Source organism: Pseudochaenichthys georgianus, chromosome 4 (genome assembly GCF_902827115.2).
Source record: "Pseudochaenichthys georgianus chromosome 4, fPseGeo1.2, whole genome shotgun sequence".
Lineage (NCBI taxonomy): Eukaryota > Metazoa > Chordata > Actinopteri > Perciformes > Channichthyidae > Pseudochaenichthys > Pseudochaenichthys georgianus.
In genome coordinates, this window is record NC_047506.1 from 25,496,652 (window position 1) to 25,524,359 (window position 27,708).

Here is a 27,708-nt window from a genome sequence, read left to right on the forward strand (position 1 = left end):
CCCGTTTCCCAAAAATCTGACAGCTGAAGCCGTAGCCATCAAACCGCGTCTAAGCTGGGAGAGATATCCCGCCGTTCATTTCTATATTTCAAAAAAAGTCGGAGGAGAAACTAACTATCGCCGTAGCGAATCACCCGGTTTTGTATGACCAGACCCTCTTCACCTACCGGGATACAAACCGGAGGAACCAGGCATGGAGGGAGGTGGACAGAGACAGTGGGGGAAACTGGTAGGTTTTCGCCTGTTTGGGGAGTTTATATATATATTGCTCGCATAAAATCCCCGGGGGTTTTTGCTTTGTATGTCGAGGGCGGGAGATTCATGTGATTGGTTGTTGGTCGTGTTGCTTGAATAAAATCCCCAAGCTCCAGACACGCCCAGCTCCAAGCTATTTTTGGAGCTGTAGTGTGGACGCTCCGTTAGAGCCAGCTGAGATGTCACGCTTACAGCTCCAAGCCGGCACTCTGCGTGTGGCGGTGGTGCCTTCATAGACCCGTCAATATCCGCCTTTTGAGAGATGCTGTTGCTGCTCTCAAAAGGGGGAGAAATCGGTTTTATTGATTTTCTATTCATTTTTTTGAGCTGCGCCCTCGGCCTGAAACCTGGATGCGTCAGCGGCAAATGTTTAATGACAGAGGAATCAACCAACATGTGACATGTGTTTGTGCGGACTTGAGGATGGCGTTTAGGGCATCTCTCGAGGCGGCGGGAACACATTCACGGAGGGGAAAAGGAGGGGCTGTCACGCCGCTCGCTTCTTCTTCCTCGACTGCTGGCCGAAATTCTGGGTTGGCTGAGCCTGAGCTGCAGCCGAAACCGGAGATTTTCTCGGCCAACTTGCCCTTGTCTCCAGCCTGGGCTGGGGACTCGGGATGGGCTGCGACCTCTGCGTCTTCGGTGTTTTAAACCGAGCAGAGTTCGAGGCAGCTTGGGTGTCGTGAGTATCTCCTGCTGCATGCTCCTTACGGCCCGTCTACACTACAGCGTCGACAGCGTCGAAAGCTCCAAGCTGCTCCAAGCTGCCCATTCACTTTCAATGGGGTGACGTCACGTAGTCGCGCTTTTTCGCCGAACTGAATTGTGGGTAGCAGAGCGAGGCGTCTCAGGTGTCCCAGGCGACCAGAAGTTGAACATTGTTCAACTTCTGGTTGCCTGGACGCCGGAGTAGCGAGCGCCAGCCAATCAAATCCCGTTTCCCAAAATCTGACAGCTGAAGCGCTAGCCAATCAAACCGCGTCTAAGCTGGGAGAGATATCCCGCCGTTCATTTCTATATTTCAAAAAAAGTCGGAGGAGAAACTAACTATCGCCGTAGCGAATCACCCGGTTTTGTATGACCAGACCCTCTTCACCTACCGGGATACAAACCGGAGGAGCCAGGCATGGAGGGAGGTGGCAGAGACAGTGGGGGAAACTGGTAGGTTTTCGCCTGTTTGGGGAGTTTATATATATATTGCTCGCATAAAAATCCCCGGGGTTTTTTGCTTTGTATGTCGGGGGCCGGAGATTCATGTGATTGTTGTTGGTCGTGTTGCTTGAATAAAATCCCCAAGCTCCAGACACGCCCAGCTCCAAGCTATTTTTGGAGCTGTAGTGTGGACGCTCCGTTAGAGCCAGCTGAGATGTCACGCTTACAGCTCCAGCCGGCACTGCGCGTGGCGGTGGTGCCTTCACAGACCCGTCAATAATCCGCCTTTTGAGAGATGCCGTTGCTGCTCTCAAAAGGGGAGAAAATTGGTTTTATTGATTTTCTATTCATTTTTTTGAGCTGCGCCCTCGGCCCTCGGCCTGGATGCGTCAGCGGCAAATGTTTAATGACAGAGGAATCAACCAACGTGTGACATGTGTTTGTGCGGACTTGAGGATGGCGTTTAGGCATCTCTCGAGGCGGCTGGAACACATTCACGGAAGGGAGAAGGAGGGGCTGTCACGCCGCTCGCTTCTTCTTCCTCGACTGCTGGCCGAAATTCTGGTTGGCTGAGCCTGAGCTGCAGCCGGAACCGGAGATTTTCTCGGCCAACTTGTCTAGTCTGGCCGCAGCGCGCTGACACACAGCTTGTAGGTCCATACTGAGACAGGGCGAAGCTGGTGTGCTATCGCCGAGAGAGCAGCCATCGCTCCCGGCTTTGCAGCCTGAGCTGGTGACACGAAGACGTCGTCTTCTTGCTCATCCGAGTCAGACAGGAGGAACTCAGAGGTGTACTCTTCGTCCTCCATGTAGTCTAACTCCAGGACATCTTCCGCGGGTGAAACCATGGTGAGGTCCAGTCGGGAGCCCCAGCTTGGTATAGCGTGGGGCCCCGTTCCCGCGTTTCTTGCCGCCACCGGATCTCGGCCTCTCGATATGGCGCGGGATTCCGGTTCTGCGGGTGCCGCTGTCGGTGAGCCCCAGACCGCAGTGAGGGGCTCCATCTCTGCGGCAGACGTCCCCGTGTCTTGATTTCCGGTCGGCGGATCAGTGGACATGAGGGGGTCCCGTCCCGACAGGTTAACTTGTTGCGCTAACCTTCGGTGGAGGCTCTTCACGGTGAGGCGGGCACAATGTCCGCACGAGCCGGGGTTGTCGATGGCCTCCTGGGCGTGTTCCAGCCCGAGGCAGGACGAACAGATCTGGTGTGAGTCTGTGCCTGACACTTTCAACCCGCAACCGCAGCACCGAGCCTCCGAGTTCCTGACTCCTCTGGTGTGAGGGGGAGAGGCATCCATCTCGTTCGCCGTGAGGCGTGGAGAGGATCCATTCATGACAGGTACGTTCGAGGAAAAAGTGTTTACCGATCTGTCTTTAATCCGGGGGGGAAAAGGACAGCGTGGGTCTTTTTCTCTCAAGGGTATTACCTGGTATGGTAATATTCCTGTAATCCTTTTCTCCTCCGTGGAAGAGAGAAGAAAAAAGTGTCCTCGCTACCGTGGTGTCGGTAGTGAGGGAAAAAACACAAGTTAGCAACTGGTGTGTTGCTAACTTGAAGTCAAAACCTTACCTTACTCCAGAGGAAGAACGGCGAGGTTGACTATAATATTCTTCTGTGAGAGAATCGGGTAGCCGGCTAACGCCCGTCGACCGAAAATTAATTGGGTTCAGTCTGTGGACTGTTAAGCTAGCCCGGCTACCGTTCGAGATGTGCTCTGAAGCGAGAAGAGGTGTTTGAATGACGCATGCGTCGTGGCGCAGGCTACTTATAGGGGGTGATTTCCCCTGACGCTGACGTCAAGATCACCAGCCAATCAGGATTGGCGTAATGAGATTGATGCTTCTGTTTGCTCCGCGATGAGGCGCATCCCATAGTGAGACATCGAACGGAGTGTTATGAATGAGAACTAGTTCACCAGACTTGAGCTACATAATAAATATATTCTAATTGCAATCTATTACGAGTGCTTAAAATCTGACTATTCAGGAATCACACAGCAAATGCTTTTGTGGAAATATGTATGTTATTATGTAACTTGTTGTTTTACAAAAAAAACACAAAAGTGATGACATTTTGATCGTGGATATGATAGGTAAGGGTTTAAATATTGTAGAAAAATAATTTGCACAGCACAACATCATTAAATATGAATACATTATTTTGGAACTAAGTAATCCAGTAACTGACTACAATTCTTACTTAAATTAAGTTTATTATTTAGTAACATTTTATATTTTCCCAATTAATTCACACCACACAATTTGAAACATTTCCAGAGAACATTTGTTGTCAAAATGACTAATGATTGAATATTTACTTATTATTTAAAGAGCAGTTATTTTAAGGAGAACTCTTCTGTAAATATACCACAGCATACCACTAACTCACTTTTACCTGAAATTAGAGCCAAATTACAGCAGTTGTGCCTGGATTTACCAGAAAAGGATGTGGAAATTACAGAAAATAAAGCACACACATCATTTAATTAATTGTAACTAAATGATCTGAGAGACATTTTGTATTTATATAAATACACAGTTGATTTTCTTATCATGGAATTGTACTATCATTGAGATTTGTTTTACTTTGTGCATTTTTATTTTAATAACACTTTTCTGCCAGATTAAATAATGTATGGGTTTCAGAGGGTTGAACTAGATCTGTATTATATAGGTGACAATTGCTTGAGCCCCATAGTAGCAAAGTCAATAGTAACTATGTGTCCCGCATGTATAAAATACTGTATGTACTGTATGTTGTTTCATTCATGATATTCATGAAGATAGAGGGCAAAGCACTGTGGGAGAGATGGGTGGTAAGACTGAGAACCTTTCACTTTGCAATTGCCTGTAAGTAAATACAGTAACAATGTCAAAATATGAGGGTTGTGGGGCCGGGACAAATATATGAATAAAGAATGTACATCACCGCTCAACAGTGTCTCAAACTGTCTGTTGAGAGAGAAGTGAAAGTGCAAATTATTCGGATAAGCTGTCATGCAAACGTTGAATGCTTTGTGGATGATTTGCAGCTCAAAACAAGTTAAAGGGGCCCGATTATGATTTTTGGGGGTTCCTCTTTCCTGTAGTGTGTTATATAGGTTTTTGTGCATGTAAATGGTCTGCAAAGGCAATAATGTCAAAGTTCAATCCAGAGGGAGTTTCTCTCCCACAAATCCCCTGCCAGAAATTCCTCCATTGGACTCCTTTGTTTAGTTCAGTAACATAATGACATCACTATGTAACACTTACGCTTCTGTTGGCTAGCGCTCAAACATTGTACGTGACCGGCTAAGGGGCGGGACATCTCTAAGTGGTTGACCAATACAGAGCCGGCCAGCTAACCAATCAGAGCAGACTGGGCTCTGGTTTTAGACAGAGGGTGAAAAGAGGTGCTGCAGTAAGAGAACAATTTCATTTCATTTCAAACCTTTATTTATACAGATAAAATCCCATTGAGATCATTGATCTCTTTTCCAAGGGAGACCTGCTCAAGTAGTTCCACATGAAACATAAAAACATAAATAGAACAACAAAGGGACATCATACAGCATCATTTACAAAATTATGCACATAAACAGGTACCAATAGCTTCCGATTGTGTAGCATCCAACCGAGCTTTAAAAACATTTAGTGGCACCAGATTGTTCAGTTTCCATTTAATTTGCAGACTATTCCAAGACAGAGGAGCTGCGCATCTAAAAGCTGTCTTCCCTAAGACAGTCCTAGCAGTTGGCACATTTAATAAAACCACAGCATTCGATCTCAGGCAGTAGCCACTTACAACTTTCCGAGAGATCAGGGAGCAGATATAAGATGGAAGTTTCCCTAACATGGCTTTGTATATAAAAATGTACCAGTGACTGAACCTCCGTACAGTTAGTGAAAGCAAACCAGCCCTTGCATACAGGGTACAGTGATGGGTGAATGCTTTACAGTTTGTCACAAATCTCAGTGCACTGTGATACGCAGCATCTAACTTGACCAGGCAATTGGCAGGTGCATTCATATAGACCAGATCCCCATAGTCCAGCACAGGTAAAAAGGTCACAGTGACTAGCCTTTTCCTGGCCTCAAGCGAGAAACAGGACTTGTTTCTGAAAAAGAATCCTAGCCTAACCTTTTTTAGCAGGTTATTGACGAAGTTTAAATCTAAGACAATCATCAAGCCAGATACCGAGGTATTTGTAACAGGTAACTGTTAGGGAAATAATTATCTCAGACTCCTAGATGTGACATACAGGACCAACCTTGACGTCTATTGTTCCTGTCCTTTAAGGACACAGGCTGCTTCAGCCAATAATGTTATTGTTCCTGTCCTTTAAGGACACAGGCTGCTTCAGCCAATAATGTTATTGTTCCCATTCTGTGACCGGTCAATACTAGGTCACAGATGGTCTTTGTTGTGGATGCACTGGGACACTTCCTTCTTTGTTGTTTGTGGACTCCAAGGTATGACATCTTCGAGGCCATAAGTGGCGGAAGCAAGTGACTCAGTGTGCCCAACTGTCTAAAGCTATCTTATCAAAACATGTTGACGACTCTCTCTGAAACCAGTCAAATGGGCTGACAAGAGAGAGGCGCTCCAGAATTGACGTGGCAACCACCCGTGCAGTCTCACCGTGACTGTGTGACTTGTGATGTGAATTCTCCGGCCGTACCTCCTAATAAATCATCAGTGCTCTGACATCAAAACTCCTGCTCTACCTTGTCTCCTTCCTGAGTCGGTGACTCCTCAAACATTGCTACACAGAAGTTTCCACTACAGTAACCACTTCAAGTTTTGTTCCTTGCGTAGTTACAATATCTAAAACAGGCTCTGGTGTCTTTTTTGCTTTTGAAAAGAGCATTACCTTGGTTTTATCCACATATAAAAGAAGCTTTAATTCAGAGAACTGAGTCTGAATAGTGTTAAAAACAGCCTGTAATTTAACAACAGCCTCCTTAATGGAGGGACCTGCACAGTACATCACGGTATCATCCGCATAAAAATGTAAAGTAGCTTCATCCACATTATCACCTACACTGTTAATATATATGGAGAATAAAAGTGGTCCTAAAACAGAACCTTGTGGTACACCATTAGAAATGTTTAACCACTCAGAAGACAGTCCATCAAAATGAACACATTGGGACCTTTCAGAGAGGTAGTTCACAAACCACCCCACTGCAAGGCTGGATATGCCTATACTGGCTAGCCTCTGCTTTAAAATGTGATGATCGACGGTGTCAAACGCTTTGGAAAGGTCAATAAACAGGGCTGCACAACTCTGCTTATTATCTAAAATACTAGTAATGTCATTCACCACTTTCATTGTGGCAGTGATGGTGCTGTGTTTCTTTCTGAAGCCTGACTGATGTTTAGACAGGATGTCATTTGTACATAAAAACTCCTTTACCTGTTCACTCACTAGGCGTTCGAGCACCTTCGCCAGAACTGACAACTTAGAGATTGGCCTATAGTTATTTAAAATAGTTGCCTCCCCTCCTTTCAGTAAAGGCAAGACATAAGCAGACTTCCATACTTTTGGAATTGTATTTGTAACAATAAAGAGCTTTTTGAACATTAAAGCATAAGTCAAAGTGGAGGCACTTAATACAAATATGAACCTGAAAACTAGCATAAGATGGCTCCTAGATTTTCATTTCATTTCAAACCTTTATTTAACCAGATTGGTCCCATTGAGATCATAGATCTATTTTTCAAGGGAGACCTGCAAAGAGACATTTTTCTTTATAATTTGCTGGTCATGCTAATTCGCTGTTTAATTCAACAAAAGATAATCTCTAACATTTTCGAATATATTTTATTGCCAAAGGAATGCCATGAAAATGTTGAAGGAAAACAAACTTGTGTTTATCAGACAAACTATAATTACTGAGGATAATTATAATACTCTCATTGTGTGCTGTTTGCTGGGGGTTGTAAGATGCTCTGTCTCTGTAAAACATGATTGGGTCATATTGGAAACATCATATGTATTTACTTTCCTCCATCCGCTACCCAAATAGTATTGTAGCTCTAGAAAGGCATACTCCAGCCTTCAGTGAAGTTATGTTTTAGGTTCTCAAAGCTAAGTAGAAATTAAGCTTGTTAAAAAGATGAGTCGACCTGGAGAGATTATATTATTTTGGGAGAAAATGTATCTTGAAAATGTGCAGCATCTCAACAAGCCTACAAATAAATGCCAACTGCCAAATCAAAAGCTCCACGATTTATTAAAAATGGATAATGGTGAGAAATAACGGAAACATTAATTAAAAGGTGTGATTCACAACTGTTTACATCTTAACTATGAAGTGCTTGAGAGAAAAATGATACAGTAGGTAAAACTGTCACAGCTTTCTAGCTTCTATTTCAAGAAAATAATTTAAACTTGAAGATACATATGGCAAATCAATCAAACAGCGTTGTCTGCATCTCAGTTCACAAACCTTTAAAATACCATGAAAAAGTCATTATCATACATGGACTAATGAAAAGCTACACTACAAAGCTGAGAATTGACAGGGACAGCTCTGAGATTTGATTTAATATAATTTAAAATAGCACATTTCTGGACATTTACAGCATATATAGCTGTGGATTTAAACAATCATCCAGATGTTTTTTTCCTAATGTACCCAAGAATGGTTGTGTTTCATACTGAAAAAATCCACAGTGCACTGCAGGATATATGATGTTCTCTCACGATGAGCACAGAATTCATAGAGAAAATGTTGAGAATATTATATTGACCGGCTCATTATAAAACAGTCACTCTAATGGTTAAACTACAGATTGTTTGTATTGCATTGCTTCCACTCAAATTTGAGTATAATTGAAATGTTTTCTTAAATATAGTTTTCCTTTTTCATGTTCAAAACATACCATTTCAAACGCACTTTTCCAGAATATTTGAAAAAGAGAAAAAAATGTGCACAAATAAAAAGTCTTTTGTACAGTTAATGAACCTGGATAAAATGCCAGAATAATACGATAATGCACATGTTTTTTATGATATTTTCCAGCAGTGTGTACTATTGCGGGAAATAATCTGGAGCATGATATAAGCATGTTATATTATGAATATACATCATTAATACTTTTTGAGTAAAAGGAAAATCAGAAACAAACAAAATCATGTTTGCTAAATGTTTATTTATTTATTCAAGATGTCATTCAAAGTCATATTCCCTTCTTGTTTCCTGAGCACAGATGTGGAGCTTTGAGGAGCTTCCCGATCCCACCAGCACGGAAGAAGAAGAAGAAGAAGAAGAAGAAGAAGAAGAAGAAGAAGAAGAAGAAGAAGAAGAAGAAGAAGAAGAAGAAGAAGAAGAAGAAGAAGAAGAAGAAGAAGAAGAAGAAGAAGAAGAAGAAGAAGAAGAAGAAGAAGAAGAAGAAGAAGATGTAACAACTTCATCTGTGCTGGACGGGCTGGGGAGCTCCTCTTCCTCTCGGCTGGTGGGTGGAGCAGGGGTTGTCGGGGGCTGGGGTGAAGGGCATGGAGGTCCTTACTGTACTCACAGGGTCTGGCACTAAGCTGAGAGCGGGCTGCTGTGGAGCTGGGTCTTTCCGGGATCATTGGTTGGTGACCCACTCTCAGCAGCCAAAAACACAAACAGGAGTCCTGCCCTGTGAGACAGAAACACAAATAATAATTACTCAAATATGCAAGCTGTTAAATGTAACCTCCAATGATGGAAAAATGTGATAAAGCTCCTATAATAAATACAATCCTTGTGAGGGGATCACTTACTAAGCCCTAAAAGACGACCCCCGCTCTTCATCAGTTGTCATCCTTTCTTTTGGTCGGGTCTGCAGTACTCATCCTCTTCCTCTGAACATCCTGGACGTTGAGTTTCAGTCTTCCACGGAGTTGCTTCTTGTAGGGAGGTTGATGCAGTGTGTGTAATGCTGGAGACCTGTTCGAAATCCTGAAAGAGACTTGGAGACTTTTCGTGACGTTAGTAGTCACTGCTTTAGCACTATATGTTGCACCTAGAAAAAACTGAGCATTACTTGAGTAAATGTGCTTGATTTAGTTTAACCACTGTCTTAAACTATGTACTTACCTGTCTTGTAAAGCCATCTATACTTTAAAAAGAAAGAACACACTACCATACCATGTTATCTTACCTCTGGTTTCAGCATCGACCATCATCACATTTTATCCAAAAGTAAAAACGATATATAAGATTGAGTAATGTATGTATAAAAGCCCTGGTGATTTGACCTATCATCCAAGCAATACGTGTTTGAAGCTGTCTGGGGCTTCATCAGTCCTGCTCGAGCCTCGAGGCAAAGGATTTCAGATCCTGTAGCAGGAGGTCCAGAGGGATAGGTAGGAGAACATTTCTGGCACCACACCTTCCAAATACTTGCAGGTGGGAGCTGCTGGACGAGAGGGGAGAGACGTCCGATGTCGGCATCACCATCGTTTACAACGTCCTCTTCCTCTTACCTCTGGTATTAGTATTGACCATTATCAAATAATATAAAAAAGACAGTAATATATAAATAAAAACCCAATGCAAGTTTTGACCTATCAAAAAACCAGCAAGACGTGTCAGCTGAGGGAGGGGGGGGGGGGGGGGGTAGCTGGTATGAACATCGGCCATCAACAATTATTATTCAAAAGAAAATAAAGTCAAAATGAAAATGTACATATTAATAAAATAAAGCCTATCGCCAACCCAGAAAAATGTATTTGAAGCTGCCTGGGGCTTCATCTGTCCTACCAGACGCAAAGGTTTTCAAATCCTTCAGGGAGCCTGTGGTCCTCTGGACGGTATCTCTTGTCCATGGGGGGCCAGGGGCCTGAGGAGGAGGGTGTCAAGTCCCTAAAGTCCTCTTCCCTGATCCTCTTGGTGGAGAGGCCGACGCCTGAGGTGGGGGTTGGCGAGTCCTCTTGCCTGTTCCTCTTGGTGGAGAGGCCGAGGCCTGAGGTGGTGGTTGGCGAGTCCCTAAAGTCCTCTTGCCTGTTCCTCTTGGTAGAGAGGCCGACGCCTGAGGTGGGGGTTGGCGAGTCCTCTTGCCTGTTCCTCTTGGTGGAGAGGCCGAGGCCTGAGGTAGTGGTTGGCGAGTCCCTAAAGTCCTCTTGCCTGTTCCTCTTGGTAGAGAGGCCGAGGCCTGAGGTGGTGGTTGGCGAGTCCCTAAAGTCCTCTTGCCTGTTCCTCTTGGTAGAGAGGCCGAGGCCTGAGGTGGTGGTTGGCGAGTCCCTAAAGTCCTCTTGCCTGTTCCTCTTGGTAGAGAGGCCGACGCCTGAGGTGGGGGTTGGCGAGTCCTCTTGCCTGTTCCTCTTGGTAGAGAGGCCAACGCCTGAGGTGGTGGTTGGCGAGTCCCTAAAGTCCTCTTCCCAGCAAGCCTCTTCCCAGGTCCTCTTGGTGGAGAGGCCTGATGTCGTCGGAGGGGCTGAGGATGGAGCTGCTTCAGGACGTTCCACTTGCGGCTCAGGATCCTCTGGAGGGGCAATGCCAAAAGGGCGAAATGTCTGCCAAAAACTCACGGGTGGGCGCTGCTGGACAGAAAGGGGCACCATGGGGCAGCATAGGCATAAGGTGGAGGGTGCCGAGTCCCTTGAGTCATCTTCCCTGATCCTCTTGGTAGAGAAGCCAGGGCCCGATGTGGAGAGTGCAGAGTCGCTGGAGTCATCTTCCCTGAGCCTCTTCGTGGAGGAGACAAGGCCTGGTGTTGTTGAAGAGAAAGCTCCTGACCTTGGAGGGGCTGAGGGTGGAGCTTCTTCAGGACGTAAGGACGCAGGAACCTCCAGAGGGGCAACACCCAAAGGGAATGAGCAGGGATGTCCAGGGGGGTAACTTGGAGTGAAGTTCTGACGCAATGCCTCCCAAAAATGTACCGGTTGGAATTGCTGGGTGAGTAAGGAGAGACGTCTGATATCCACATAACCATCATCACGGTCATCACGGTCATCACGGTCATCACGGTCATCACGGTCATCACGGTCATCACGGTCATCACGGTCATCACCGTCGTCACCGTCGTCACCGTCGTCGCCGTCGTCGTCGTCGTCGCCATCGTCGTCATCACCGTCATCACCGTCGTCACCGTCGTCACCTTCGTCACCGTCGTCACCGTCGTCACCGTCGTCACCGTCGTCACCGTCGTCACCGTCGTCACCGTCATCACCGTCATCACCGTCATCACCGTCCTCACTGTAATCACTGTCCTCACTGTCCTCACTGTCATCACTGTCCTCACCGTCGTCACCGTCGTCACCGTCGTCACCGTCGTCACCGTCGTCACCGTCGTCACCGTCATCACCGTAATCACCGTCCTCACTGTCATCACTGTCTTCACTGTAATCACTGTCCTCACTGTCATCACTGTCCTCACTGTCATCACTGTCCTCACTGTAATCACTGTCCTCACTGTCCTCACTGTCCTCACTGTAATCACTGTCCTCACTGTCGTCACCGTCGTCACCGTCCTCATCGTCCTCACTGTCATCACTGTAATCACTGTCCTCACTGTCATCACTGTAATCACTGTCCTCACTGTCATCACTGTCCTCACTGTAATCACTGTCCTCACTGTCCTCACTGTCATCACTGTCCTCACTGTCGTCACCGTCGTCACCGTCCTCATCGTCCTCACTGTAATCACTGTCCTCACTGTCATCACTGTAATCACTGTCCTCACTGTAATCACTGTCGTCACCGTCCTCACCATCCTCACCGTCCTCACCGTCCTCACTGTCATCACTGTCCTCACTGTCATCACTGTAATCACTGTCCTCACTGTAATCACTGTCCTCACTGTCCTCACTGTCATCACTGTCCTCACTGTCGTCACCGTCGTCACCGTCCTCATCGTCCTCACTGTAATCACTGTCCTCACTGTCATCACTGTCCTCACTGTAATCACTGTCCTCACTGTAATCACTGTCCTCACTGTCCTCACTGTCATCACTGTCCTCACTGTCATCACTGTCCTCACTGTCATCACTGTCCTCACTGTCCTCACTGTCGTCACTGTCCTCACTGTCGTCACCGTCGTCACCGTCCTCATCGTCCTCACTGTCCTCACTGTCCTCACTGTCATCACTGTCCTCACTGTCCTCACTGTCATCACTGTCCTCACTGTCGTCACCGTCGTCACCGTCCTCATCGTCCTCACTGTAATCACTGTCCTCACTGTCCTCATTGTCATCACTGTCCTCACTGTCATCACTGTCCTCACTGTAATCACTGTCCTCACTGTCATCACTGTCCTCACTGTAATCACTGTCCTCACTGTCCTCACTGTCATCACTGTCCTCACTGTCATCACTGTAATCACTGTCCTCACTGTAATTACCGTCGTCACCGTCGTCACCGTCGTCACCGTCGTCACTGTCATCACTGTCATCACTGTCATCACTGTCATCAGAATATTCTTCAGTGTCCTCTTCCTCCTCTTCGTCTTCTTCCTCGGAGGACAAGGGCCCGTATCCAGAATCTTCGGATGTCCAGTCTTCCCCCTCATCCTCTTCATCCTCCTCTTCCTCATCAGGAGCGTTGTAGACAGGGAGATTACCTTCATCACCTGCAGGACGCTCAATGACGGAGTTCTCAGAGCTTGGTTTGGGGCGGGAATTCAGAGTGTAAGTGTAGTCCTCAGCCATGCACGCCTCTTCCCAGGTCCTCTTGGTGGAGAAGCCGAGGCCTGATGTCGATGGAGGGGCTGAGGATGGAGCTGCTTCAGGATGTTCCACTTGTGGCGCAGAATCATCCGGAGGGGCAACACCAAAAGGGCGAAATGTCTGCCAAAAACTCACGGGTGGGCGCTGCGTGACAAGAAGGGGCACCATGGGGCAGCAGAGGCCTAAGGTGGAGGGTGCCGAGTCGCTGGAGTCATCTTCCCTGATCCTCTTCGTGGAGAAGACGAGGCCTGCTGTTGTTGGAGTGAACACTCCTGACCTTGGAGGGACTAAGGGTGGAGCTTCTTCAGGACGTTCCAGTCGCGGTGAAGAAACCTCCAGAGGGGCAACACCCAAAAGGAAGGAACAGGGATGTCCAGGAGGGAAGCTTGGAATGAAGTTCTGACACAATGCCTCCCAAACATTTACCGGCGGGAATTGCTGGCTGAGAGGCGAGAGACATGCGATATCGGCATAACCGTCATCACTGTCATTACAATAATCTTCAGTGTCCTCTTTCTGCTCTTCATCTTCTTCCTCGGAGGACAAGGACCCACTGTCATTACAATAATCTTCAGTGTCCTCTTTCTGCTCTTCATCTTCTTCCTCTGAGGACAAGGACCCACTGTCATTACAATAATCTTCAGTGTCTTCCCCCTCATCCTCTTCCAAATCCTCTTCTTCCTCCTCTTCCATCAGTCCATGACATTCACCTAAAAAAACGACAGCAAACTCACCTTCATCCTCGACAGCGTTCCTGACCTCACCTACCTCTTCCTCATCAGGAATGTTGTAGACAGGGAGATTACCTTCATCGCCTGCAGGACGATCCATGATGAAGTTCTCAGAGCCTGGGGGGAATTCAGAGTGTAAGGATTTCTAGTCAAAGGTAATATTTGGAATAGTTTAAGCACTTATTGGAAATAAATAGCACATGCATAACCTAGCCTATAACTTTAATTTAAAAGACATGACAGGAGAATCTGCGGTGAGAATAACACATCATACATTATATTATTTTTCTGATAAACAGTGATGACAATTAAAATACTAATTTGGATTTTTGTTATTGGCAATATTATGTTCGTTATTTGTACATCTCTAAAGTGTTTTTTTTTTATAAAACTGAATGAAGTGCATGTAAACAGCGCTCCATATGTGTCGGACAAGTAAAGGAGAAGCTTGCTCTCCGCATTTTACGCACCAATTCTAAATGCAACATTACAAAATGTGCAAACAAATAAATGCTGACCGTGGGGAATGCAAGACCCGGATCCCGAGAAAAAACTGAGTAGGCGTGTGGACAAACTATAATTGGTTCCAAAAAACAGCGTGCATTCATTTATAATATAGGCTATGCATTCATATCCATTGCGCAGAGTAACTGAATAATATAATCTAAAATGACCAGAGTAGTTTTCAGACTTTTCTTTAGTTTATAAATCATTATTTTCCTATAGCCTAGGCCTAGTTTATAGTTAGTCATCTTGGACGCAGAACCGCACACATCTTCCTCCCCTCAAAAACTAAACAAGAAAAGCAATTTCAATATTTAATGTTAAAAGGAAAGTTGAATTAATATGATAGGCTACATTAGAAGGAGTAGCCATTTACAATAAATAAAGCTTCAACAATCAGAACGACACTCAGGGAGGCAGCCGCACAGAATAACGTGCCCTGCAGGGAATTGTGCGTCGTTGCCATGGTGCATAACTTGGCCCTACTTTTTTGCATTCTATGAAATTAGGCCCAGTCGCCATTTTGTTTTTGTAATTTTTTGGTCGTTTTTCGACGATATCTTGCAATTAAATAAAAAAAAACTGTGTTTTAAAATCACTACACTCTTTATAAATACATTAAACACCTCTAGTGCTAAAAAAAAGTAGGTCTTATCCACAAATATGAATTTTAAACTGAAAAGACGTGAGTGAGTTTCTACTTTCTCCAAATTGCATTTTGAGCAAAATAAATCCCAACATTCTATGAACTTTTCACCTTTAAACTAAACCAATCTCATTCATTTCCACTCAGAAACAGCTTTGTATGATTTTAAGGGGATATATGAACAATTAAAAAGCTAAAAAATATGTTTTGTAAACGTCTTTTTTAATTTTTACTTTGAGTGTAGTTTCCCAACACGGCCTATTGCCAGCGGCAGGTGCTGCTCCTCCTCTGGGGGCCGGGGGTCTTGTTCAGCGTCTCCGGGTTTCCACAGCAGATTTGATAGTATTGTTTTTCAGAAGTTTGGTTTTCCAGCAGGTTGAATCTCAAAGAGTTTTCTCTCCACAGGTGAGTTTTGCAAAAGGTGTGCTCTGGTCAGAGTCCAAGTGCAAAGTGAGATCAGAGCGGTCAGCAGCTGCAGCCCCAACGTTCGGTTTCCATGACTATGACGCACGTACGTGAGCTAGAGAGGCCTTTTACCAAATCTCATAGTTGTTAAATATTGATTGTTAAATTAAAAGCTACTATGATTTATTTTGTACATGTAGCCTAGCAGTATAGCCTACTTTCAGTGCAGTACTTTATTTTCCTTGTAATAGTAGCCTCTACAGCAGCTTCATCCCGTGTTTTATTTTTCTCTCGTTAGGTTAAGTTGCTCCTTTTTGTTTGTTTCTACCGCTTTCGTTAATTTTGGAAACGAATCAAATCTCTAATAATCTCAGTTTGTGTGGGATTGCCTTTTTTTTCTTCTGAATATTTCACTTTACCAACCCGTTTCTGCAGTACAACACATCTGAAGTTGAATTGAACAGATAGGCCTAAATACAATAGGCTATATTTCGTATGATGTGCAATATATATATTATTCTTTTATTAATCTCTAGCTTTATTATACATTTCTTAAAATGACTAGTCATGCTGGTTTAACTAAACTGCTTAACGGGTTACTCTCAGTAAATCCATGGGAGGTAAAACACAAAGGAAACTATTGCAGGAATAACCTACCTGTAATTTGAGACAGACAACGTAACTAAGTAGGCTACTTTTACTCTACCTACAGATTAAAAGTACTTGTATTTTACTTAGGTGCATAATATTTCGTACAAAAAACATTATATTGTATTCTGCACACTTGTCCCCCTGCATTATGTTCTTTGATGCCATAGCCCATGGATTCACCTCAGCTATCAACAAATGATGTATTACTGCCATCTATTGAGCATTTACTGACATTTCAAGCCAACATGAGAAGTTCTTAAAACGACCCTGCTGAACGTGCTAAAGTGAGATGTTTCTTTATAATTTGCTGGTCATGCTAATTCGCTGTTTAATTCAACAAAAGATAATCTCTAACATTTTCGAATATATTTTATTGCCAAAGGAATGCAATGAAAATGTTGAAGGAAAACAAACTTGTGTTTATCAGACAAACAATAATTACTGAGGATAATTATAATACTCGTCATTGTGTGCTGTTTGCTCGGGGTTGTAAGATTCTTTGTCTCTGTAAAACATGATTGGGTAATATTGGTAACATCATATTTATTTACTTTCCTCCATCCGCTACCCATAGTATTGTAGCTCTAGAAAGGCATACTCCAGCCTTCAGTGAAGTTATGTTTTAGGTTCTCAAAGCCAAGTAGAAATTGAGCTTGTTAAAGAGATGAGTCGACCAGGAGAGATTATATTATTTTGGGAGAAAATGTATCTTGAAAATGTGCAGCATCTCAACAAGCCTAAAAATAAATGCCAACTGCCAAATCAAAAGCTCCACGATTTATTTAAAAATGAAGGTGAGAATGTAAAAAGTAATGCACACAGCAAAAATCACACATCACCCATAGTGTAAAATAAATGAATTCCTGGAGTAATAATAGCAGCCATTGCAGAATGATTGGCCACATGTGGATGACTTCATTGATTACACATAATGCCAGTCAGCCTGGACCCCAAGGTAAAGTTGGAGAAGCTGCTCCAGTCCAGCTTCCAGATTTCCGTTGCCAATCCAGATAACTTGTTGTGATATGGAGTGAAGGCAATGAGCTTTGGTGAGGCTTCAAACTCAAACTGGAGATTAGGGGTGTGAGGTCTCCAGCTGTTCATAGCCAGGACGTGTTACTTCAACATCTTAGTACCAATTATTTATTCTTCCCCCAAACCTTTCAACACAATGATCTGAAAAGGGTGGAGAAAATGAAATCAGGGGACTTACATAACTTGCAAACCTAAATACTCTTTAGCTAAACAAAATAAAAAGTGAAACCTTGTTAATATGAAGCGAATGTACTAACTATTATTTGAAAAAGTAATAAACGAGATTAAAAAAATTAAAACAAAAAGACATTTCGGCCACCTCGGTTTTATGTCATATGAACATGTAGTTTTGGTGAAAATGACTTTGTTAATTGACACAATAACGGAAACATGAATTAAAAGGTGTGATTCACAACTTTTTACATCTTAACTATGAAGTGGCTGAGAGAAAAATGATACAGTAGGTCAAACTGTCACAGCTTTATAGCTTCTATTTCAAGAAAATTATTTAAACTTGAAGATACATATGGCAAATCAATCAAACAGCGTTGTCTGCATCTCAGTTCACAAACCTTTAAAATACCATGAAAAAAGTCATTATCAGACTAATGAAAAGCTACACTACAAAGCTGAGAATTGACAGGGACAGCTCTGAGATACTGCTAAAGTTTAATTTAATATAATTGGAGATAGCACATTTCTGGACATTTACTGCATATATATATATATATATATATATATATAAATCAATAATGTATTGTTTTTCACAGAGTTCAGCCACTTCTAGTATAAATAATGCCAAGAAAAACGTACAATTTATCGTCATTATCAAACTTCGTTTTGATTTCTTTGCCCAAATCATTGTCCGGTAGTTTGAGGTTATCTTTTGCACCTGGGTCATTCTACAGAAAAGGTGGAATCTGGGTGATACAAATCTGCTGAAATATATTCCTTCTAAAAACATCTAACACCTGTTAAATAGCAATAACTAACTCTTAACTTGATGAACCCATAACAAGTAGAGCTTAAAATATTTTTATTATTTTTATACTTTATACAAAGCTTATTTGTATAGGAATGTCACTGGTGTTACGTGTTACCAGGAAGAAGAGTAACACCAGTGACGGTAACACCAGTGACATTTTGGAGAAAACACTACCATTTTAACAAAATGGCTGCAATGTGTCAGACCAAATATGGCTTCAGTCAATATCAAAATCGTTTAACTCTTCAATACAATACATTTTCCCATTCAAATGTTCACCCCTAGGGCTATGCAATGAGTAACACTAATGACAGACTTGAAAGACGCATGTAACATTTGAAGATAAAATGACACCTTTAACAAACAAAGTAAGAAGTATCTGACTTTCCTCATGTCTTTGTCCACTGCACTGCCTCAAATGATCTCTTGTTACAGGAGGCACTTCAGAGACAGTACATTATTTCAAAATAAAAGCGTTTTGTGTAGCAGTAACACCAATGACGTAATTTTGGGTGACTGACATTTATTTGATATTATTAATAATAATTTGCGTTTTTTTTTACCATTTCAGTGTTATATTTAATGCTTGTAATGTTATGTAAATATAAATTAGATTTATTTATTGAAAAAAAAATCTTTTAAATTAAAACTATAGGCTCCATTTCCATGTATGATCAAAGTGACAAGGCAGTTCCTTGAACTTGACATTTTAAATAAATTGCAATTTACGTATAAAACCATTTTTTATTTAGTACCATTGCAAAGACAATCTCTATTTATTCAACATATATAATGAATGTGAGTATTAGGTCAACGTCATGTATTTTGGTGTCTGCAAAAGTAAGTGACAGCACTTTCACCTTTTCTGTCGAATGACCTGCAGCTCCGCCATCATCCATAAATCCTACAAAACCAGATTGGTCATCAATTTGAAGCAGCTAAATGGGCCATCAGGAAAAGAGTAAAAATAGTCTACTGTTAAAAAATTACGATTTTAGATGATGTAACATGTTTTCCTGAGATATAATATAAAACCAGTTAGGAGGGTGGCAAAGGCAACACAAAAACAGAATGATATGTTGAGGACACATAACACTTAGCGGATGTGACTGGGCCTTGTTAGTTGTCCAAACAGAGCAAGCACTTGTGTTATAATCTGGAGTAAAATACTCTTGACGGAGGTTCATCAGGACGCAAAAGTTAGTGTGAACAATCAATTGGGTGTCTGACCAAACGCTGTGTGCAGTACTCGAGTTGAGGGGGGATGGCATCCCTTATGTAATTTTATCAATAAACGTGGCACTGGTATTACTGCTATTTCAACATTAATTTTGCGCATTTTGAGTAAAATGCTGTCGGCGAGGGAGCACCCACACACGCAATGACATTTTTACCAAGTCACTGACGCTATACTATGCGAGTGCCCTAGAGGGCGCCAGAGCGCCGTGATGCGCCAGTTTGATCGATGCCAGAAGCGCAGGTAACGGTCATCACAATGGCCAAGCGACCAGGAGGACAACACGATCTGAGGGACTTCATATAATACTAAAAATAACATTTCAGGTAAGTCAAGAGTCAGTAATCTTAGTCATTACTCACTACTTTAGTCACCAAAGGTGGATCTATGGACATAAGCAGCAATAACAACTTAGTTTGGAGTTATACGTTTTTCTCTCGTGTTAGCTAGCTGGTAAGACTCAAAACTGTTGATGAAATGATACCACCAGCACCAGAAGAGCTGAAACCCCTCCTTCAAGCAGTGAACACTCTGGTCATCTCCACAGCTGAGTGTGAACGTGGGTTTAGTCAGATGAACATTTTAACCACAACTAGAAGCTCCCTAGTGGTAAAAAGCATGTCAGCCTTGCTTTTCATCAAGTGTGTTGGCCCTCCACTGAACAAGTTCAGACCAGAGCCAGAGGTATATGTCAAGACTTGGCTTCAAAGCCATTGCTTAGCTAACAATCCGACAGCAAGAGCCAGAAAAATTTAGACCAAAAAGCATGATTATGAAAATCTTTGGAAACTTCTATGAGATGGGGGAGAGTGGAGTAGGCAGCCATTGACAACATTGGTCCTATTTTGTATTATCTGTATAATCTTTTAATATATTTTCATATTTTGTAAACAATTTCAATTTGCACTTAATGCCCTGTTAAAAAAAGTAACATTGGGAATGTTAACATAACATATTTGTATTTGAACTGCAATAAAATGATGACGGATCAATATTTTTCGAATTTTTTTCCTCAAATTTTTCATGAAGAATTTACATAATGATTTAATTAATTATGATACAAATGTAACCCTTTAGATACCAGTTTTGATCGTATACCAGTAACTGCTTTTTTGAAAAAATACACTATAATTCAATATTCTAAAAATTATTTTGACTTTATTATTAGTATAATCAGTTGATCCATCAGGTGATGATAGTTAGTACTCTTACCTGTGATGCCTCCTCCAAACAGCATAACAATCATTACAACTAAGTACCAGTTCTAGATCCTTGACTTTAGACAAACAATTCAACAGACAAAATCTATTTAAAGACCAATCTTTATTTGAAGGTGCCTCTTAACCTGATATATTAGTTATAGAGTAATAGTATTGACAATCTAAAAAAACTGAGCAACTCAACAGTCAACTTTATATTTCTTATTGTCTAAAGCATTTATTATTTTCATTTTCCACCTCTCATATCAGTGTGGACGGATTGAGACAGCGTGGTATCCAGAGAGCTGCAGAGACTTCAGGGAGAAACCTCCGTGTGATGGACGTCCTGTCTGTTGGTTTGGAGAGGACTGAGGGTCTTTCCTCAGCGAGGAGGACCAGGCCTGATGGAGGAGCCCATGCTGGGCAAAGCTGATACCACAGGCCTAGTCTGTCACTTTATTTGACTAAATGTGTTTACTTATACATTTAATAGGTTTACACCTTCTGTCCATATGTGCTTTTTATTTAAAACATTTTTGATTAACTTTTGGTTCACATTTCAATAAATTGTATTTGTATTTGCATTCCTTTCGTCCATTATTCTTACTGAAAATGTTAGATTACTGAAGATTGGCCCCATTTATTTGTGATGTTGCAAACTCTGCGGTGCAAGGTACAAGTGATGTGAAGCTCATAAAGTGAGGCAAATAGAAATAATCAGCTGATGGAGTGTAGATGTGGAAATAGATGCATCCCATCAGCTGATTATGTTTTTCGCCACACTTTATAAGCCTGACTATAACCACCCCTTCTCTGAACCACCCCTTCTCTGAGGTGCAGGCAGCGTCACAAACAAATGATGTTCCTGGTAGACTACAAAAATATTCGGTGTGCAGATCTTTGTTTTCACAATAAAAGTAGTTTCTTAGTGAATATCCTGTACTGGTCTTAAAATCTCATAACATCAGCTTTTAATGTTCCTCTTGGATGTTCTTCTTGACCCTCAGAGAAGGAGAAAATGTTGAGTCGTGTCTTTCAGGCATGTCCTTTCCTAACAAAAATGACAGGAAACATAAAACATTATTGCAGAACAAGTGTGTTATTTATGAAAGAGCTGTGTTTGGGGGCTGTTGATATAATTATTTTTTAATTGTAATCAGATTATGAATGAACAGTATGAAATTCATCAACATTGAAATATATTTTATTATCAAAATAATATTTAACTGTTATCAAAACGTAATGCAACTGAAGCTTGCTCTGTTGTCTCACTGAAAGAATCACTTTTACCATGTTTTTACAGACAATATTGAGAGATAAATAGTAGCAGTTCTCACTATGTGTTAAATATCTTTGCCTTCAATACATTAAATTAGAAAGCTGACAAAGTCATATTGTTTTTTAACATCTAAATGTAACTTTTTGCATGGGAAAAACCCTCAACTTAACTGATGTGTAGGTGATCTAGTATTTAGTATTGTGTAATGGAATGTATATCAGTGTATTAAAGTCAATACTTCATTCATTTAAACCAATATCTTTCTTGATTCTTTGTACAGTATGAAAAATAGAGTATGTATACCTGTGCTGAAGTTCACTGCTGTGAGGAGTCCAGTTCTGTCTCTCACTCTCTGGTCCAGCCTGTCTGCATCACCTGGACACCTTAAACAAACAGATGTAAAGAACCATGTGTACAAACAATATAACTTATTCTCTTCTGTTGAACATGTTGGATTGTGTATTGTCCGAGTCAGGGTCCTTTTTAATTTACTGTAACTTTGGAAGTTGTGTTACCAATGCTTACTGTTTATTTGATATCAATTTGGTAATACAATTAATAAAAACAACAAGGTTTGGGTTTGTTCTTCAGATATGACTGACGTTAACGTGTAAGCTCAATAATGAACTCCAGTTCAACCAACCATATTGTAATATCTAAGTAATCATCTTGAAATATGACATTAATAATTGTAATATACACACATCTTATTGTGAGTTTGATTTCACATACACTACTTCGACATTAGCTAAATAGAAAATAGCATGGATAATTTACAAAGGCTTTAAAAACACAGCAGGAGCCCAAGACAATTATAAAACTTGTCATTATTTCAGTACAGTTCAATTGGTTTTATTTTCATAAACGGTTATCAACCGTTAGTGCCAAAGCAGTAGGCTATAATATATTAATTACTGCTGTAGACTACAACCTCTACTTGTTTACGACGCTGAAGTTGGCTTCCGATTCAGAGCATCCGATTCGGCAGTTATGGGACATTTAATTTACAGTGCTGAGCGAACAATCCTCCGTGTTTGAACCTCTTAAATCGCTGCATAGCAGATTTATTTGGACTGGATTATCCCAGAGAGTCTAAAGATTCTTTATAACACAGTTTGAGATTTGCGAAACCTTTATTCTATTTGTGAAAATTAAAAAAGGGAGATTTCAGTGCTTTTTTCGCATCTTCACCACATTAGACCAGGTCCTGATCTAAAACCACTAGACCTACACTCATCAAATCTGGACTGGATTATCCCAGAGGGTCTAAAGATTCTTTATAACACAGTTTCAAATTTGTGAAACCTTTATTCTATTTGTGAAAATACAAACAAGGGAGATTTCAGTGCTTTTTTCGCATCCTGACCACATTAGACCAGGTCCTGATCTGAAACCACTAGACCTACACTCATCAAATCTGGACTGGATTATCCCAGAGAGTCTAAAGATTCTTTATAACACAGTTTCAGATTTGTGAAATCTTTATTCTATTTGTGAAAATACAAACACAGGTGGAAGGCTGAGGTTGCTGCAGCAGGCCAGGATCAGGATCAGAAAGTGAACCTCCCAGCTGGGCAAGCCTTTATGCCTTCTTGAGGCTCCGCCTCTAGATGGGCGGGCACAAACAGAACGACACTGCCACTACCTGCCAGAGGACAGCAAGGCAGGGAGCACAGACAGGCAGAAGGGGGGCTGGGGTCGTCACAACATGTTCTTTTGTTTTGTTTTATTGTTCTGTCTTTTTATTTATGTATTCCAGTAATGTATGTTGCATGTTTTAATTTGATTATATTTACTTGTTTAAATGAAATGTGTTCTATTTCGTATATGGCTTCGCCCTCTAAGGCTATTGCTATTGGGTTATCCCTCTACGCCCCCGCGCAGCACTGACACACTTGTAGTCCACGCCCACCCGCCAGGTGGGCCCCACCCTCGGGCCTCCTTCCGATATAAATAGGAAGGTGACCCGGCAATCTGCTCCCTCTTTTCTTCAGCAACCAGCAGTAGGCCTACTGAAGCACGAGAAAGAATCATGAGCAGCAATGATCGTATCCGCATGTGTCCTTCGTGCAATACAGTCACCCACTGACGAAACGGTTTCTGCAAGGGGTACGAAGACCGGTGTCACGCGCACTGGCGCCTCAGTGGGATTTGGCTTTGGTGTTACGAGCACTAAGCAAAGCCCCATTTGAACCTTTAGAGCAGGTTCCCCTCAACATGTTATCAGCTAAAGTAGTACTGCTTTTGGCTCTAACATCGGCGAAAAGGGTGAGTGATTTATCGGCTCTCTCTGTGGCCCCGTCATGCCTCCGGATTCAAGGGGATGGCAGTTCGGCTGTGGTATGCCCTAACCCAGCCTTTATGTCAAAGGTCATCACAAGCTCTTTTAGGTCAAGAGTGATCACCATGGACGAGTTTTTTCCGCCTCCTCATAAAACGGAGGAAGAAGCCACATCTCATCTCCTCTGTCCGGTGCGCGCACTGGCCTGCTATGTGGCGCGTAGGGGTGTAACGGTATCCGTATTCGTCCCGGACCGTCACGGTTCGGACGTCGCGGTTCGGACGTCACGGTTCGGACGTCACGGTTCGGCACATGCAGTCACACGGCGAATACGCCTTTTTTTTACGAGTGAGAAAAAAGTCTGTCCTTCAGGGCAGCATCCACTACACTATTTATAATCCAGGGGGCGGTATTGCGCCTAAAAGCTGTTTGCCAGCCGCCCTTAAACAACAAATGAAGAATAAGAAGAAACACAACAACAAAACGAACTAAATACAAGAAGAAGAAAAGTTAGTATGGCGATTTCAGATAACACACAGAAGCTAGAACCCACCTGCTTCTTTTAAATCAGCTGTGTGGGAACATTTCCCTGTGGACTACAATAACGATGAAGTGTGCGAGTGGTGGATCCGAGGAGGACGGTGTGTCGGCGTTGTTCGATAGCGGTGCGGTATGCTAATGGTGACACGCCAAACATGCTACATCATATCAGAAGGGATCACCCAGATTTGCCAATCACCTGAGCCCAGCAAAAGACAACAGCAGTTCAACAGCTGATCCCCGCTGTTTTTAAGAAGCCAATAGACATGAAAGCCAGAGACCAAAATAAATAACGGAAGCTTTTGGCATATGTTTTTCAACGACTTTGCGCTCTTGAAACACTTTCTTATTATTTATGATATGATATGATTCTTTTTAGTTTTACAGCTTGATGAAACCTTTTTGTTTGACATCAGCCATTATAGATAATATGGCCATCTGAGTGTGTGTGGTACTGTTTATGGTTTGTTTTTAACTGTTTAATACAGTTAATTATTCAAAATGTCAGAGTTCCTTATTTTGAGTCTGAAACTTGCACTACTGTTCAAAAATAAATTTCAACAAACCTGGAATTATGCATTTGGGACTTTTTTTTGCTTTTTCTTGTTGTACCGAACCGTACCGAACCGTGACCCCCAAACCGAGGTACGAACCGAACCGTGACTTCTGTGAACCGTTACACCCCTAGTGGCGGCATGGCGCCGTTCTCAGCGCCTGTTTGTGCATTATAGAGAGCGCTCGATCGGGCAACCTCTGTCTGCACAACGGCTGTCAAACTGGCTGTGTGAGGCGGTGGCGCAGGCATATGTCTCCTCGGGGGTGGATCCCCCGGAGAATATCAAAGCGCACTCCACCAGAGGAATTTCCGCCTCCACGGCGTTGCACGGAGGAATGTCAGTGGAAGATATTTGCACGGCTGCATCTTGGTCTTCCCCCTGTTCATTTATTCAATGTTATTTGAGGGATGTCTCCCTTTCCTCTCTGACGCACCCTGTACTGGGTGTCCTGTCGGAGTGAGTGACTTCAGGGATCCAGCTGTGCACCTCTCTCCTGCCTCTCGGCACACAGAGAGCAGCCCTTTTTTTCCCCTCGTATGAGAGGGATGTTCCCTTTACTCTGACACACTTCGTACGGAGTGCCTGGTCAGAGTGAGTGACGTCAGGGATCCAGCTGAGCACTCTCCTACCTGTCTGACACGCAGCTGTTCCCCCTCTATGATCGCAGGATAAGGTGGGACCTTCGTCTCTACTTTCTCACAGCGGCCGGTATGTATTGTTCCCAGCCTTCACCCCGTCGGGAAGATAGGCATGTTTTGCTATGTTCCAGGGACGGTGATGCGCCATTACGCATGGCACAACAGGCAGGGGGTGTTATTGAGCAGGTGTGTCTGTGCTTCTAGTGCCGGGCGGACCCAGTGGGGCGCAGACTACATCATGCTTCGCCCTTAACCCAATAGTGATAGCCTTAGAGGGCGAAGCCATATACGAAATAGACCTGGGGTTACCTACTGTAACCCAGCTTCTATGAGTAATGGCGCAGCCCTCTAAGCGCTGGGCCCCACTGGCTCTACGAATAGCTGAAGAAAATGTATATTGTATGGGAGCAGATTGCTGGGCCACCTTATACCGGAAGGAGGCGCGAGGGTGGGGCCCACCTGGCGGGTGGGCGTGGACTACAAGTGTTTCAGTGCTGCGCGGGGGCGCAGAGGGATAACCCAATAGCGATAGCCTTAGAGGGCTGCGCCATTACTCATAGAAGCTGGGTTACAGTAGGTAACCCCAGTGTTAGGTTCACTTATAAAATCTGTCCAGGGACAACAGATGAAAAATAGTTTCTTGGCTAACTCTGGCACATTTACAGGAATGTTAATTAATGTGCACTGTCCCTGTTAAACAAATGAATGAATAAATAAAAATAAGTGTATGCTCCTCATTTAGGTGATAATTCTTTATCTACAAAGTTTTCGTATCTTAAATACTGTTTCATTTCAAACCAAAAAATTAAAGAGATGTTAAAGGAATTCAGGTTCATGAGATAAAGAAAAAGGCTAACCTTCAGTCTTTCATCCACTTTGAACAGCTTCTGCTGCTTTGTCCTAAAGCAAAATATGAATAGCAATTATTTTTCTGAGAGAGAAGACAGGATTACAATGAACCAACTTTCTCATACCATTGTTACCAAAGTGTTATTTTCTAATCTTGCAATGTTTTTCACATTCCGAGCAATCCTAGTACTCAAGATGACATACTGTAATTAGGCAAACAAAGCTTGTTGCTTAAAGTAAACTTGAACAATGCTAGTTATTATGGAAGCAAACAAGAGACAGAAGTATTCGAATTTTATTAGACACCGAATTTATAGCATTGAAAATAATTATTTTGAAAATCATGTATCTGAATGTTTTTGTATGTGAAATAAAAATGTAAAAATTCAAGTGAAAAAAATTAGAATGTTCAAATTCAGATCCCAAAAATTCAAGTGAAAAAAATTCGACGTCAAAAAATTCGGTGTATAAAATTCGATGTCCAAAATTGCGATGCAGCATCATCCGGGCTACTCAGACAGGAAAACCAATCGAGCCCTAATGCAATCAAACCGACTTCTGGCCTATCAGAGCACGGCTTTGTCAGTCATGTGATCACAACAACCCGGGAGAAAAATGACGGAGAACAGCAGGGCTCGCCGCTCGGGTAAGTAGTCAGTTTGTGCTCTTTATTTTACAAGCAGTGAGGGCTCGACAGCATTTGTATCTTACATTAGCTAGCTAAATGAGTGAAGTAGCCTTGTGCCTTGCTGTTAGCAAGCTCCGTAGTTATCATTAATTGAAGTGAATCACAACGTTACTGTGTCCTTTTGTGTGTGTGTGTGGGGGGGGGGGGGGGGTGACGGTTTGCAAAGTAACGTAACGATCACTTCGGTTAGATAAGTCAAGTAGACACTATAGACACTACACTATACGAAATACTCTCTTGCAAAAGCCCTGCATTTAAACATGTTAATGTTACTTTAGTAAAAGTATGCTAGTATAATTAGGAAAGTGTTGTTAAAGTCGACACAAGTTATACTATTATATAATTTGTTTTATTGTTATTACCGATGCACGAGTTGACTTAACTGTTGTAGTTGGAGCTCATTTCGAACAATGAGCTAACTAATGATTACTTTCATAATGGTTTAATGTGCT